The sequence below is a fragment of the Scyliorhinus torazame genome, chromosome 24 (assembly GCF_047496885.1).
Source record: "Scyliorhinus torazame isolate Kashiwa2021f chromosome 24, sScyTor2.1, whole genome shotgun sequence".
Taxonomy (NCBI): domain Eukaryota; kingdom Metazoa; phylum Chordata; class Chondrichthyes; order Carcharhiniformes; family Scyliorhinidae; genus Scyliorhinus; species Scyliorhinus torazame.
This window is the reverse complement of record NC_092730.1, coordinates 42,860,189-42,876,910: the sequence shown is the minus strand read 5'-3', so window position 1 is coordinate 42,876,910 and position 16,722 is coordinate 42,860,189. Positions and strand designations below refer to the sequence as shown.

At 50.9% G+C, this 16,722-nt stretch overlaps 1 long non-coding RNA gene across 1 annotated transcript in view; it reads right to left on the bottom strand.

The window, feature by feature from the left end:
- The window catches only part of LOC140400128 (uncharacterized), a 92,605-nt gene extending 75,929 nt beyond the window's left edge, over positions 1 to 16,676 (bottom strand). The window contains exons 1-2 of the long non-coding RNA XR_011938058.1: positions 15,661 to 16,676; positions 2,608 to 2,692 (exon numbers count right to left, since the gene is read on the bottom strand). This is a non-coding gene — a long non-coding RNA (uncharacterized lncRNA). The remainder of the gene's footprint in view (positions 1 to 2,607; positions 2,693 to 15,660) is intronic.
- Between the last annotated feature and the right edge of the window lie 46 nt (positions 16,677 to 16,722).

The window sequence follows — 16,722 nt, the reverse complement described above, 5'->3', positions numbered from 1 at the left end:
GCATAAAGGAGGGGGGTGTATAAAGCAGGGGGTGCATAAAGGAGGGGGGTGCATAAAGGAGGGGGGTGCATAAAGGAGGGGGGTGCATAAAGCAGGGGGGTGCATAAAGCAGGGGAGTGCATAAAGCAGGGGGGTGTATAAAGCATGGGGATGTTTAAAGCAGGGGGTGTATAAAGCAGGGGTTGTACAAAGCAGGGGAGTGTACAAAGCAGGGGAGTGTATAAAGCAGGGGGGTGTATAAAGCAGGGGCGTGTATAAAGCAGGGGGGTGTATAAAGCAGGGGGGTGTATCAAGCAGGGGGGTGTATCAAGCAGGGGAGTGTGTAAAGCAGGGGGGATGTATAAAGCAGGGGGGATGTATAAAGCAGGGGGTGTATAAAGCAGGGGGATGAAAGCAGGTGGTTGTATAAAGCAGGGGAGTGTATAAAGCAGGGGAGTGTATAAAGCAGGGGAGTGTATAAAGCAGGTGGGTGTATTAAGCAGGGGGGTGTATAAAGGAGGGTGGTGTATAAAGCAGGGTGGTGTATAAAGCAGGGTGGTGTATAAAGCAGGGGTGTATAAAGCAGGGGTGTATAAAGCAGGGGGATGTATCAAACAGCGGGATGTATAAAGCAGGGGGGTGTATAAAGCAGGGGGGGTGTATTAACCAGGGGGGGGTGTATAAAGCAGGGGGGTGTATGAAGCAGGGGGGTGTATGAAGCAGGGGGGTGTATAAAGCAGGGGGGGTGTATAAAGCAGGGGACTGTACAAAGCAGGGGAGTGTCTAAAGCAGGAAGACGTATAAAGCAGGGGGATTTGTATACGAGGGGAGTGTGTAGAGCAGTGGAGTGTAAAAAGCAGGGCGATGTATAAAGCAGGGGAGTGTATAAAGCAGGGGGGTGTATGAAGCAGGGGGGTGTATGAAGCAGGGGGGTGTATTAACCAGGGGGGGGGTGTATAAAGCAGGGGGGTGTATGAAGCAGGGGGGTGTATGAAGCAGGGGGTTGTATAAAGCAGGGGGTTGTATAAAGCAGGGGGTTGTATAAAGCAGGGGGGCGTATGAAGCAGGGGGGTGTTTAAAGCAGAGGGGCGTATAAAGCAGGGGGGCGTATAAAGCAGGGGGGTGTATAAAGCAGGGGAGTGTATAAAGCAGGGGACTGTACAAAGCAGGGGAGTGTCTAAAGCAGGAAGACGTATAAAGCAGGGGGATTTGTAAACGAGGGGAGTGTGTAGAGCAGGGGGGTGTAAAAAGCAGGGGGGTGTATAAAGCAGCGGGGGTGTATAAAGCAGCGGGGGTGTATAAAGCAGGGGGGTGTATAAAGCAAGGGGGGTATATCAAGCAGGGGGAGGTGTATGAAGCAGGGGGAGGTGTATGAAGCAGGGGGTGGTGTATGAAGCAGGGGGAGGTGTATGAAGCAGGGGGAGGTGTATGAAGCAGGGGGAGGTGTATGAAGCAGGGGGAGGTGTATGAAGCAGGGGGAGGTGTATGAAGCAGGGGGAGTGTATGAAGCAGGGGGAGTGTATGAAGCAGGGGGAGTGTATGAAGCAGGGGGAGTGTATGAAGCAGGGGGAGTGTATGAAGCAGGGGGAGTGTATGAAGCAGGGGGAGTGTATGAAGCAGGGGGAGTGTATGAAGCAGGGGGAGTGTATGAAGCAGGGGAAGTGTATGAAGCAGGGGGAGTGTATGAAGCAGGGGGAGTGTATGAAGCAGGGGGAGTGTATGAAGCAGGGGGAGTGTATGAAGCAGGGGAGGGCATAAAGCAGGGGAGGGCATAAAGCAGGGGAGTGTGTAAAGTCGGGGAGTGTATAAAGCAAGGGGAAGTATAAACCAGGGGAGTGTATGAACCAGGTGAGTGTATGGAACCAGGGGAGGATGCACAACAGGAGTGTGTGTAAAATGAGGAGTGTGTACAGCAGTTGAGTGTTCAAACCAGATGAGTGAGAAACCAGGAGAGCATGTAAACCAGGGGAGTGTGTGAAACTAGCGTGGTGTACACCATGGGATTGTGTAAATCAGGGGATTGCTTCACAGTGCCAGGTTCCAAGGTTTGATTCCCGCTTGGGTCGCAGCCTGTGCAGAGTCTGCACGTTTTCCCTGTGTCTGTGTGGGTTTCCTCCGGATGCTCCGGTTTCCTCCCACAAGTCCCGAAAGACATGCTTGTTATGTGAATTGGACATTCCCCCAATATTTTGTTTTCTGACTTGTCTCAGTAGAAACTTACGAATAATTCTGTATTTTTAAATCAGCTGTACTATCTGACTTTTTACTTGCACCAAGGTTCACAACTTGTGAGGTTAAAGTGCTTCTGATACATTTTAATCCAACAAAGTTACAAAAAAGTGCAAATGGATACTTACACATTGCTGAATCTGTACCTAATTAATTCTAGACTGATTACTTTACGAAAAGCTATTATCACAACAAGTTGATCCAACGTTCCATGATATGGCGGGGGGGGGGGCGAATTCTGGAAAATGATCCCACCTGCCCTCTCGTGTATCACTGTTGGATTGGACATGTTTATCTGGGACTTGAGGTCAATGTGAGTGTGACTGCTTCTGTTCTCTGTGACGGTGGAGATGATGTTGTGTCTGTGTCTCTGCAATGTTGGATTAATATTGTACTTACTGTCAGTTAGAAGGAGACGGCAGCACATACATTTTGCTGAGGAATCATCATCTTGTTCTTGGAACTCATTTCTTCATCTGTTGAACTAGGGGGAAGAAAGCATATCTCTTGTAAATCAGGGTCAGATGAGGCCAATGATAGATCAATCTATTCTTTCAACTGATAATCACAGAATTTATAGTGCAAAAGGAGGCCATTCGGTCCATCGAGCCCATCTTTGTAAAGAGCGTTCCACGCCTCCACCCTTACCCAGTAATCCCACCTAACCATGTGAAATGGAATGAAAATCGCTTCTTGTCACAAGTCGGCTTCAAATGAAGTTACTGTGAAAAGCCCCAAGACGCCACATTCACGTTGCTGAGGAATCATCATCTTGGAACTCATCTCTTCATCTGTTGGACTGGGCGGAAGATAACATCTCTCTTGTAAATCAGGATCAGATTAGGCCAATGATAGATCAATCTATTCTTTCAATTGATAATCAGTAAAAGAAAGAAAATACTCTCCAAATCCTAACCCAGAATCAGACAAATAAGCCAGGCCCAGAAAGAGCTCTCCCTTCCCCCCGCTCACTCCAAGTCCCGGAACAAGATCGTGCTCCGCTGCGCCTCTTGCAAACAGCCCCCGATTCTCCCTGAACTCCCCCCGAGTCTGTAATGATCTCTGAGCCTCTTTGCTCACACTCGCAAATGGATGTGCTGCTGCAATGAGAACGCTGTTCCTGGGCTGGAGGGGCTGCACATGCGCTCTCACCCTCAGTGACGACAGGCAGGGGGCGGGGTTACGCTGGGCGTGCGCAGATCCCCGCAGCAATTCCGCATTGAGAATCAATGGAAATAGTTCTCATTTCACTGTCATCACATATAGAGCAAAACCTCCTATAGAGGAGGGGGCACTGTGTGTGGGGGGTTTTATCGGGTTTAACAACTGTCATAATATTTTTGTGTTGTTTTTTTTTCTTGTGTTTTTTTCCCTTGTGAGTGATGACCTGCTGCATTTATCTCCACGCAGCAGGATTAAAACCCTGCATCCACCGACTATTCTGGAGTGATGCACGGCGTGACAACTAAAGAAAAAATACAAAAATTAACTGAGGGACAAAAGCAAACCGGGGGGTGCTCCAAAAAGAAAGCAACTGGAGCAGAGCCCAAAAAGGAATCAGAAAGGAAACGGAAACGTAACAAAACCCGTTAAATTAAAGTGTGAAAATCAGGGTTGATGAGGCAGTCCAACCCCTACGGCGGCCACCAAGCACGGAAGGCCTCAAGTGTGCTCGTGGTCACCACAAGCTCTCACTCCAGGGACACCCGGCCGCGAACGAGGCTGCGGAGGAGGGGCAGACAGTCAGGCCGGACGACCCCCTCGGTCGCCCGCTGCCTGGACCTATTAATGGCAAGTGTGGCCAGGCCCAGGAGCAGGTTCACAAGGAGGTCCTCCGCCTTCCCCGCTTCCCCACCTTCCCACACCAGATGTCCATAGATCAGGAGCGTGGGGCTTAAGTGCAAAGAAAACCTCAACAACAATATCATCAAAAAACTAAAAAAGGAGTGCAGCCTAAGACAGACAACAAACACATGCTCCACAGACTCCACCAGGCCGCAAAAGTGGCAGGCCTCTGGGGAGGCCGTGTGGTGATTTAACCGATGGTTGCACGACACTGCCTTGTGCAGCACCCTCCATCCCAGGTCCCCAAGTCTTATAGGGAAGACGCCTCCGTAGAGGGAACTCCAGTTGGGACCTCCGCTGCCGGACTGCAGCAAGGCACGCCAAGCCGTGTCCGGATGGCGGGCGAGGGCAAGGAGGTGGAAGGTGTGCAGCAGCAGGCCGTACAGGAAACCCATCTGCGCGGTACGAAAAGGCACGGGGGGTGTCTACATGAAGCGACTGGGGTTGTGGGGTACCGGCGCCCGGAAGGGGTTCCGGGGCCTGGGACCAACGTGGCATTCCGTCCGAGCAGGGGTCCGCTCAGACGGGATGCCACCGCACAACTGCGCCGTCTCGAGTCCAAGGGGCCGAGCACAACCATTTTGAGGCCTTGGATGGGCTTGGCCGCGTGCTGGATGGACACAGCACCGTGCTCGGCGAGCTCGTAGGGCGTCATCCAGTCCATTCCTCTGCCACCCTGCATGTCCCCGATCCTGGTCACCCCGCCATCCACAGCCCTCCGCTCCGCCAGCCACCGGAATGGATATTGGCGGAGGTGCGGATTCCTGAGCAGCGGCTCCCTTACGAGAGCCACTACTCCTGACAGCAGAGAGCTGTGGCACGTGGGGACCCTGTTCCAGACTTTGAGACGGTCCTGGTACAAGACGGGCAGCATCAACAAAGAATTCTGAAGACCATGCTGGTCAACGTCGTAGTTCAGGCCGTGCACCTGGCAGAAGAAATATGTCGCCAAGGCACACCATTGTGGAGGAGGCTCAACGTCCAGGTATCGCTGCAGAGTCTGAAGGTGGAAAGTCGTGATCTGGATGCGAAGGCACACCAGCGCCTGACCGCCCTCCGCAAGCGGGAGACTCCAGACCTCCGCAGCGACCCAGTGCAATCCATTGTCCCAGAAGAACCGAATCAGAGTTCTCAGGATGCCTGTCACAAAGTCAGGGGGAGGGGTCAAAGTGACCAGCCGGTACCACAACATCGAAGCTATCAGCTGGTTTATGATGAGAACTCGACCCCTGTAGGACAGCTCTCGGAGCAGTCCTGGCCAACGTCCCAGGCGAGCAGTGATCTTGGTCTCCAACTCCTGCCAGTTCACCGGCCAGGCTTCCTCTGCCGGGCAAAGATGGGCTCCCAGGTCGAGGATGTTGGTCCAAGTCGATGTTGGACCGGCTCCAGCTGAAGGCCTGAGCTCCTCTGGGAGGGGGTCCATCTGCCACGGACCGACCAGGAGTCCGGAACATTTTAGCCCGGTTGATCCCAGCAGAAGATGAGGCGGAGTACACAGCCTGGCACTCTCGCATCCTCCGCAGGTCACCGGGGTCAATGAACATGAGCAGCACATCATCAGCGTAAGCCAAAACGACCACCGCCATGCCCAGCTCACGCAGAACCAGCCCCGACAACCTCTTCCGCAGGAGGCGCAGGAAAGGCTCCATGCAGAGAGAATAAAGTTGGCCGGGCAAGGGGCAGCCCTGACGCACACCTCTCCCAAAGCGAAGGGGCGCGTCAGGGACAGGTTAACCTTAATCAGACACTCCGAGGCAGCGTACAGTAATCGGATCCGGGCAGCAAAGTGCGTCCTGAACCAGAAGGCTCGCAGAGGCCCGAGCAAATAATCGTGCCCCACCCTGTCGAACGCCCTCTCCTGGTCAAGAGACAGGTAGGCGCTCAACATCCCAGTCGTCTGGGAATGATGGATGTCCCGGACCAGATGGATATTATGGTAAATGGTGCGGTCCGGGACGGTGTGGGACTGTCAGGGTGGATCATGGTAAATGGTGCGGTCCGGGACGGTGTGGGACTGTCAGGGTGGATCATGTGGTCCAGCACAGGGCCACGGCGCAAAGACATGACCGTGGCAATTATTTTGTAGTCCGTGCTGAGGAGGGAGACCGCTCGCCTGTTTTTGGGTCGGCGGAAATCCCCTTTCTTGGGCAGCAGGGCAATAACGGCCCTGCGCCACGAAAGGGGCATCTCCCCAGTCACGATACATTCCCCAGGACCCCCGCGTAGTCGCTCCCCAGGACGTCCCAGCATGCACTGAAGAACTCCGCGGTCAGCCCGTCCAGCCCTGGGGTCTTGCCCCTTGACAAGCTGTCGAGGGCGCCGGTCTTGATGATTGACGGTTTGGTCGAGACCCCGACGCCCTCCGGGCCGACCTGCGGCAGGTCCTCCCACAGAACTCTGCAAGCGTCCTCGCTGCACGGATCCGGAGTATAGAGGTCAGAATAAAAGTCCCTGATTAGGGTCCTGACCCCCTCCGGATCCGAGACGAGGGACCGTCGTCGGCCGACTGGCCCTGCATCCTCTTTCCAGCGAGTAAAAGGGGGAGCCACGGTCCATGTCTGTCAGGAGACGGATCCGTGACCTCACATACGCGCCGTGGGACCCGACAAGTTGCAGGTCCCGCAGCACGCCCGTCTTCTCCCTGTACAGCAGCCCCAGGGCCGGGTCCTCATCCGGCTGAGGGAGACGTGACTCCAGATGGAAGACTTCTTCAGCCAATTTGGCGATCGTGGATTGCCGCCCCGGCATCGACCGCTTCGTGTACACCTGACAGAAGGCGCGGACATGAGTCTTGCCCAAGTCCCACCATAGCCTCAAGGAGGGGAAGCCACCCTGCTTCTTTCTCCAGCCGGCCCAGAAACGGCAAAGCGATTCCCGGAACCTCTTGTCCTCCAGCAGCAGGTTGTTAAACTGCCAGTACGCGGACCGTGCCTGAGCGTGGAGCTGGCCAAGCCCCGCCTGACGAATGTGATATAAAATAGTTACTTTAGAGTTACTAGTTAATGTAATGTAGAAATAAGCCACTTTGATTCTGGCAGTTCGGGACAAAGGGGTTTGAGACCGCATGGAAAAAGCAGGAAGAGGTGTGTCTATGAGAGTGATGCTGCATTGATAGGGGCCAGAGAAAGGGATTGGAAGTGAGCCAATCAGAATAGATCGAACAGGTCAGGAGGGACATAGGCTGACCTATGTCCGTCGAGTATGTGAAACTTGATACCATTTGAATTGATTTTGCAGAGATCCCTTTGTCTTTTAGTTCAGTCGTTTTCTGGGGTGTAAGAGGCTGGATGTCTCTTACGTTTCTGTAAGATGATTCAAGCTTGCAAGCTAAATAAATAACTTCTTTTTACGTGCAAATCCATCTCAACTTTTATTGAGGCCAGACTGACAGAGAAAGAAATTTGGGGATCAACATTTGGTGCCGAAAACCGGGATTTCTCTGGGCGATCCTGATCCAACTGCGAAATCAGAATTAGACTGATTATGAACAGGAGGATGGGGAACAAAGGGCCCTCAATGTAGAACTGGAAAACGACCGCGCATTGATTGTTCCCCTCTTCTTATCGTCTGATTAGTCTGGTCACTCGCGGTTGGCACAGAAAGACCGCCTCGACGAAATCACAGGTCAGTCTGGGGATTAGCACTTTAATTGATGGGATTTCATATTGTTGTTTCGGCTTGGGTTAGGGTTTTGGGCTGATGGGACTTTAATAATGAAGGTTCAGTCTATTATATGGGTTCAGAGGCTGATGTGACTTCATTAATGAAGGTTCAGTCTATTATATGGGTTCAGAGGCTGATGTGACTTCATTAATGAAGGTTCAGTCTATTATATGGGTTCAGGGGCTGATGTGACTTCATTAATGAAGGTTCAGTCTATTATATGGGTTCAGGGGCTGATGAGACTTCAATAGATGGAGGTTCAGTCCAGTATAACTGTTTTTAAATCTGAAGATGGTTCAACTCTATGTGTGAGTGTTTTAAATATATAGTTGATTAAGCTAAAATTGTCTCCTTGGACTGTAAAGTTCCGAGGTCTAGTTGAGATTGTGAGGAATGCTGCATATTGGTTGAAGCAGAAGTCTCTCAAAGGGTTAACAGCAGCAGGCGGAGTTGAAAACAGACAGTGCTTCTCACTCAGGCTTTGAGATAACAGCAGCAGCCGTAGTGTAATCGGATACCTTTCCTTTGAGTCAGTGAACACCAGCAAAGTTACGTTTTGAATTAATTAAAGGAAACCAGTGGCTTTCTCCACCTCTTTGATAAAAGTTATTATTTTCGAAAGCAATTGATTGAAATTGCCAGAATCTTAAGTTTTACTTACTTGAAATAAGGTTTATCTCATTTTATCTGGAGATTAATAGAAACTTAAAGAAGATCATGGACACCATTTTAAAAAGTGTCAATCTGGAGATGATAGTTGATTTTGCTAATACTTATGTGTATGTAAAAGAAAAAAAACTTGTTAAAAGAAAAATTGTTAAGATAAAGAAATAATTAAGTTGTAAATGTTATACAAGTTTGTGTTAAGCAAATTGTAAATTTAGTTCTGAGTTGAGATCAGAGCTAAGCTTGCAAGTTGCAGTAATTCAATTTGAATTTTCAAACATTTTTAAGTTTTAAAAAAAAAGAGAGCAAATAGAGAAAAGAAGGACACAGATCTTGAATGCGTTGAATAGCACATTTCAAAGGCCCATAAATCTTTCTGTTATCTTAGACCTAAAACCTAGGAAGATTGACGAGGCAGAGGAATTTCTGGAGCTTTTTAATGAAATCTACCGGGGGCAGTCAGGCGATTTGCTGTATCAAAATGGTCAGAATTCCCCTCAATACTGTGCTATGTTAATGCATTGCCTACCACCTTCTGTGGTTACTGCTGTGAAATGTAATAACATGAATTGGACAGAGAACGACCCTTCCCAGATGGCAAGGGCAGTCAGATTTTACTGGAAGGAGGGTGTAGGCCAAGAAGGAGGCTCAGTTACAAAGGTTAAGACTGAGTATGTAATGAAAAAGGATGATCTGCGACCCCAACAAGCGGCAGAAATGGTAGTTTACCGGCAGGAGCTCCAATATAGTGACTTTGGGTGGGTGGATCAGCGAAGAGGAGGATGAGACAACAGTGCTATATTTCTATCACCCCCCAGTGGTGGACGTTAGACGTTGAACAGTCGCTGCATCACGTTACCCTGGCCTATGACAGAACTGGACGAAACAGGGAGTTGGAGGACAAATACCGGCCATTACTTGAGACCGAATGGCCAGTCAAGGTTACAGCCACAGTCACGGGAAAAGAAGGTACAGCCGATTTTGTTACAATATCACCACATTTATGGCCACAGTCAGCTTCGGTAAGCCCTCATATTACACGTCAGGTCCATGACCAGTACCATGCCAGGGATATGGGGCGAATGGTCAGCATCTTACCGCAGCTCGTCAGAATAGGTATGAGATATACCTTTTGAACAATCCACGTCTGACATTTAAATACTGTACCACTATCAATCCAGCCTGTTTTCTTAGTGGTCCCCCTGTCCATGAAGACGCACCTGGCCACGACTGTTTAGCCTTGATTCAGGAAACTACCACAATAAGGGGCGATTTGAGTGACATTTCGTCAGAACAACCTGACATGATTATGTGTGGTCAAATATCCCACCGGGGTTTAGTTAATGACCTACTGCAGGCCCGCCTTATGCCCGCGCAGATTTCCGTTATTAAATGCGCTGCCCACACGAATGGTACAACCCCAGTTGACGTTGGTAATGAACGAGCAGATCGTGCAGCGTGCACAGCTGCACAAATTCAGCAAGTGATGGTGCCTAAAATGTTAAGTCAGACTAAACGATCTACTATGAATGTGTCTGCTTCTGACAAGCGAATGCCAACCATCCAAGACGTCATAAGGTTACAGGAGGACGCTCCTGAGAGTGATAAACAAATGTGGAAACGGTTAGGTTGTACATATGATTCTGTTTCCTCTTTATGGACCACGCCTGCACATCAGACTTGTATGTCTGATGCGCTGGCTTTATGGGTGATTGAATGTGTACACTTTGCAACTCATTGTGGGGCTCGAGGGACTAGTGATTTGTTGCTTGACACTTGGTGGCACCCTAAAATGCAGGGGTTGGCCCAAAGTATCAGTAATCGGTGTTTGATTTGTCAGCAATATAACACCGGAAAAGGTATCCCTTGTGGGAAGGGGCAAACCCCGTTGCCCAGTGGTCCCTTTGAGACGCTCCAAATGGATTACATTGAGTTGGAAAGGTGTCAATGTTACAAATATGTTTTGGTCATTGTGGATGTGTTCAGCAGATGGGTCGAGGCGTATCCGACTATCTATAGTAAAGCTGCTCCTGTGGTTAAAGTCTTGATGAGGGAAATCATTCCCCGGTACGGTATACCAGCTCAGTTAAGTTCTGATAATGGGCCTCATTTTATTGGACAAATTAACAAGGAGTTTTGCTCCCAGTTGGGCATACGCCAGCAGTTACACTGTCCTTACAGACCGCAGGCGGCCGGGTTGGTTGAGAGACACAATCAGACCCTCAAAACTAAATTGGCAAAATTAAGAGCAGACACGGGACTGACGTGGCTTAAGTTGCTCCCCGTTGCCCTCTTCCAGCTGCGGGTTACACCTGCGGGACCAGCCCGGCTCTCTCCCGCCGAGATTCTTTATGGCAGGCCTCTTCGAACTCCTTGGAGCCTGCAGGTTCCCAGACGGGTTCAGTTTCATCAGATGACTGAAGAAATGACCACCTATGTTCTAGCCCTTACGCAAGTGCTCAAGGAACTCCATGGCCAAGTCCGCGCGGCTCACCAGCCATTGCCCCAGTACCTAGCTCACTTTCAGTCCAGCCCGGTAGTTATGTCATGGTCAAAAATTGGACTAGGAAGGGGTCGGAGCCGCGATGGGATGGGCCCTTCCAAGTTCTCCTTACCACCCCCACAGCAGTTAAAGTGGAGGGGCGAAGTGCTTGGTTCCACCTACATCACTGTAAATTGAGTCCATCTCCACTACTGTAAAAGGTCGGATACTAACCTGCCTCCCTTCTCCAGTGCTATTTTACAGGTGTGGAGCATGATGGAGTGGCTACGCATCGTCTGTCTGATATTTGGCCTCACTTCGCTTGGCGTGTTATTGGCGATGGATATGGAAAAGGGGAATATTATGTATCTGTGTAGCCCCAACCAATCTACAAGGATACATCACCTATGCAAAGGTGATGTTCTTCGCTGCCCCCATATACGAGGACATGGTATCGACTCATGGAAGGTCATCAAAGTTAAGGAGAATGCAGGAGTCATGAAGCAGCTGCACCGGTCCCGGCGATGGGAAGGGAACATTATATGGACATTGCCTTGTTTTTGGAATACATGTAAATTTGATTTTGGATGTGTTAAAAGTGGTACAATAAAGGTAAAATCAGGCTGTCAGAAGAGTGTAGGAAGAGACCATGAGAAAGAGAAAGGGACTAGAGAGAGGACGGGGCGTGTGAGAAGGGAAGTACAGCTAGAACGTAAGTTACCGGGAGATACACTTAAGTTAGTTAAAGGCCAAACTGAGGAAAACCCGGGTAGTAAACTTTGGGAGCCCTCGGGGCAACAACCAAGGAGTTGTCTCAGCTACGGTTGTTTGCAATGCAGAACCGGCGTGCTCTTGACTATCTTCTGGCCCGTGAGGGTGGGGTATGCGCCATAGTACAGGGCAAGTGTATCATGGGTGTTCAGGACTTGACCGCTAACATTACTAAATTTATGGATCGCATACGGGATCACTTGGACGGGATGCAGGATCCTGACTCTTGGGGTAACTGGGGATTTGGAGGATGGAAGGACTGGTTGATAAATATGGCCATGTATCTAGTGGTAGCTATCGGCTGCATCTTTGTGGGCCTGGCCATCCTTAAATGTGTGATGGGTAGAATGCAGGGTGCACTAGATCAGATCACCGCCCCAATCACCGGAAAAAAAAATTAACTGTTAAAATCCATGAGGGTGAGGCAGATGAAGGGGGGCTAAGACAGGAATTGGAAATGCAGCGACGGATCTTTTTAGATGAGGAACCGTAGCTATGGATTGGATAGTTCGGTTATCATGGAATGATAAAAGGAGGGAATGACGAATGTGATATAAAATAGTTACTTTAGAGTTACTAGTTAATGTAATGTAGAAATAAGCCACTTTGATTCTGGCAGTTAGGGACAAAGGGGTTTGAGACCGCATGGAAAAAGCAGGAAGAGGTGTGTCTGTGAGAGTGATGCTGCATTGATAGGGGCCAGAGAAAGGGATTGGAAGTGAGCCAATCAGAATAGATCGAGCCGGTCAGGAGGGACATAGGCTGACCTATGTCCGTCGAGTATGTGAAACTTGATACCATTTGAATTGATTTTGCAGAGATCCCTTTGTCTTTTAGTTCAGTCGTTTTCTGGGGTGTAAGAGGCTGGATGTCTCTTACGTTTCTGTAAGATGATTCAAGCTTGCAAGCTAAATAAATAACTTCTTTTTACGTGCGAATCCATCTCAACTTTTATTGAGGCCAGACTGACAGAGAAAGAAATTTGGGGATCAACACGCCCACACCAGGTGGTCATCCGAGCACAGCACCTGCTCCACAGAGGCCGTCTGAACACTGGGCAAGAACCTCCTAGAAATGTAAAGACGGTCGATTCTGGACGCTCCCAACAAAGGGCCCACAAATGTGTCCACCTGAGATTCAGGATGGAGAGTTCTCCAGGCGCCCACCAAGTCGAAGGACCTGACCAGGTCCCTTAACTTCATCACCGCCTGCATGCTGCACTAGACTCTACCACGGTCCTTGTCCTGGAGGGTGCAATTGAAATCCCCTCCAAGGATGATGCACTCGTCCACAGGAATGGTGCCAAGAAGAGTGGACACTTTGTCAAAGAAAGTTGTTTGCTGCGGCCCGGCCAGGGAGCCTATACATTCACAAAGTGACGCACCACGTCCCCGTCGAGGACCGTTAAATGCAACAGACGGCCTGGCACTGGCTCCTTGACCCTCAAGATCTCCAGCTGAAAATGGAAATCATCAAGATAGCCACCCCGCCCGACCGTGGGGCCAAGTGACTCATGAAGACTCCCCCTTGCCACTCCAGGGTTCACTTAGCTTTGTCCTCCGGAATGGCGTGGGTTTCTTGCAGGAAGCACACCCCATACTTTGCGTCCCAGAGGACAGAGAAGCACTGGAAACGGTGATGTGCCGTGGATGTTGAGACTGGCTATGGTTACCTCCAAGTCAGTTGTAGCGTGTGTCCTTCACCAATCACCCATAACTCTACTCAGAGGGAGGAGAGGGTTGTTGCCCCCTCTACTCCCTCAGGAGTCCCCCGAGGAACAGAACAGCCTGTCGCTGCTCCCCCTGGTCCGAGTCGATCCCACCCCCAGGATCACCCTCAGGCGGGTTCCTCGCAGGCTCCCCCCCCCTCGATTCAGAGTCCGTGGCGACACCAACCCCGCCGTCGATGCCGGGCCCTCGGAAAGACCCGGAAAGACCCCCTGGAACAGCTCCGGGATGGATCCTGGGCTCCTTCGCATCGTCTGCTTGGGCCTTGTGAGCGGGGAGCCTTCCTCGCCGTCGCCCGCCCACGACCCGAAGATATAGGGGCTCTGATGGCTGCCGCATGCCCCCAGCGATGAACAAAAGGTATTCGGGAGTAAAACTGCACCGGGCAGAACAAGCATAGGGGGGGGTCACGTCTCCGCCCGCCCCCAGGCCTCCCTGCTCGAGGGACGACGGCAGCTCGGTCACCTCAGCGGCTGCTTTGGCCTTCTTTTTAACGGGGCTGGGCATCAGGGTGATGGAAATAAACACAGGAGATACCCAACCCCGCTCGCCTGGGGAGGGGGTAGCAAGATCCACCACCACCTCCAACCCAGGCCGCTGGCGCTTGCGGTGGGCAAGCTGATGTTGCTGCGGGGCCACTACTGCTGGAAGGCCCTCGGCAGCAACCACCCCCCCACCCTCTGCAATGCCCCCCCCCCCCCTCCGCATCGCCGAGCCCCTGGGACTGTGGTGGGGCCGGAACAGTATCCAGCTCGGGACTGTACACAGGGTCCCCACCGCCCTCCGGAGCCCGTGTGTTGGTCTCTCCAGGCCCCTCATGTTGTTGTGAGGTGGCGGCGGCATCGCGAGGTGAGGCTGCGGCCTCTGTGTTGGTTGGGACGGGCACGGGGTCAGTACTCGTGATGGGGCCAAGGTGTGGGTGGGCCCCGTCCGACCATCGCGCCGTCTTCCGTTTGGCCTTTTTAGGCCGCCAACAGCCGAGGTGTTGTCAGGGGCCGGCTGCTGGGCAGACAGAGGTGGTGGAGGAGAGGGGGGCAGTGCCAGCCATGGCCGGCCTGGAGATGGTGTTGGCAGTGGCCGTTAGGGTGGGGCAGTTCCGGCGAATATGCCCCAGCCCACTTCAGGCATGGCACCGCATGCCATCCGCAGACCAGATCACTTTATGGTTCTTCCCTTGGTGGGGAGCCACAAATCCTCCCTCCATGACCTCCTCCCGGGTCAGGCAGACAAAACCCTGATGCCGGAAGGAGTATTCGTGACTGAGGGAAGTGTCCCGCAGGCCGAGTGTCAGCGGCGCCACCCCGGACCTGACCTCCCCCAGGAAGTTGAGATGGGGAGGAGGAGCTCGGTGGGGAGGTAGAGCGGGACGTTTGAAGGAGTGACACATTCGGCGGTGGCCTCCAGTGGGTCCACCACCACGTGTGCCCCACCCACTGTGAGCCCCCTTTCCAGGACACGGTAGACCGCCTGCTCGGCCCGCAGGAAAAACACGGCCTGACCGGAAGATTTCCGGGGAGGGTGGAGGTGTGGGGCTAGGGTTCAGGTGTGAGCTTAGGTAGTTGGGGAGGGCTGGTTTAGCACAGTGGGCTAAGCAGCTGGCTTGTAATGCAGAACACGTCCAGCAGCGTGGGTTCAATTCCCATGCCGGACTCCCCGAACAGGCGCCGGAATGTGGCGACTGGGGCTTTTCACAGTAACTTCATTGAAGCCTACTTGTGACAATCTATTATTATTAATATGCTCTTTCCAAGGGCCGTTGCAGACTTGATGGGCCGAATGGCCACTGTAGACTCGATGAAATCTATGAACTCAGCTCCAGCTCCAGTTGAAAGCTTCTCCAGTCTCCACTTGAATTGTTGACAAACAGTTCGGAGCAGTTTGCAGCACTTTCTCTGTTATGAGCACCATGACATACTGACAAAGCTGGATTTTAAAATTCTTCTTCAGTAACTGCATGTTTACCAATAATAATTCTTATAATGTTTCATTGCTCAGGTCTCTTCTTGTAGTATGAGACCTGGTCTTGTCCTGATGTCTGAAACTGCCTTTTCCATTCTGCTTCAGTTATAAATGTTCTTATCTGTAACATATGTACTACATCAATGACATTAGATCAGTTAGTCCTGGTAAATGAAGGAAAAGTGGATGAACTGAATCAGCAGAATTTTACAGAGCAGTACTTTTAAACCGTTTTTACCTGCGACCCATTTTAACCAACCGGCTATCCCTTGGGACCCATGCTGGCCAGCCTTTGGGACCCACACCAGCTGACCTCCGTGACCCACTATGTTCTCTTACCTTTAATCCAGTAGGTGAACTTGCTTGGTCCTTATGATCTCTTTCCAATCAGGTTTAGAGGAGAGGGCAGTGCATGTATCAGGTGCAGAGTTCAGCTGGTTCCTGTGTGCTGTCTTCATCCTTTTGAGGATGAAAAATCCAACCTTGAACATGTAGATCCTTGTGATGTGTAATAGCAAAAGAATGCTTGTTTTACTCCGTACTGGGTACTCCTCGGAGACTCTACGCTGGAACTCTGAAAACCTCATGGAGTTGTGCCGTATTTTTAATGTGCTGTCAGAGGTAAGGTGCAGAAGCTCAGTTTGTACATTTGGAGTCAGCTATAAATCAGTAAATTGAGTCTGGGGTCTCAAACTCAAAGGGAGTTTTCACCAACTAATTCTCTCTCAAAATCTGAAACTTCTCTGGAAAATAGCGATTAAAAACTGTTGTTCAGTGCAGCCAGTGTATCGGCAGTTCCCATCCTAACCGTTTTCTTCAAGATGTCATTGCAGTGTGGGGAACATGTAGTAGGTTTGGCTTTCTACGCGCAGTTTCCTAACATTCAATTACTTTTGGAAAGCATCAAATTCTTCACAGCGCCAAAAGCAATCATCCTCCTTCCCTGACAATTTGCGGTTCAGTGTGTTTAGAATTGAAAAGATGTCTGCAAGGTAAGACATAGAGAGCTTCCACGTTTCATCAGCAAACAAATCAGCCAGAGGAGATCCTGATTTGCATTGGCACAATTTATAAAGACATACCTTCAAATATCACCTTTATTCTGCTGTGTTCCTGTTTCCAGCTTCTTCTTAATGGGTTGTTGAGCAGAGGCCGTGGAGCTCACCCCAGCTCTGCTTTGTGTTGCTGTGGACTCTCCTCAGCGACTCTCTCCCACAGATTTAGATGTGTGATCCGGGCCTGTTTGTGTCTCTGACCCTCTCTTCCTTATTACAAAACCGTCCATTTTCAATTCTTCACAGCTGCCAGCTACAAAATGGAGGATCTGCTCTCTGGCGCCGCTTCAACCTGCTGTTGCTTCAAAGAAGCTGCCCTTCGACAGCCCGGTGACGTCAAGAGGAG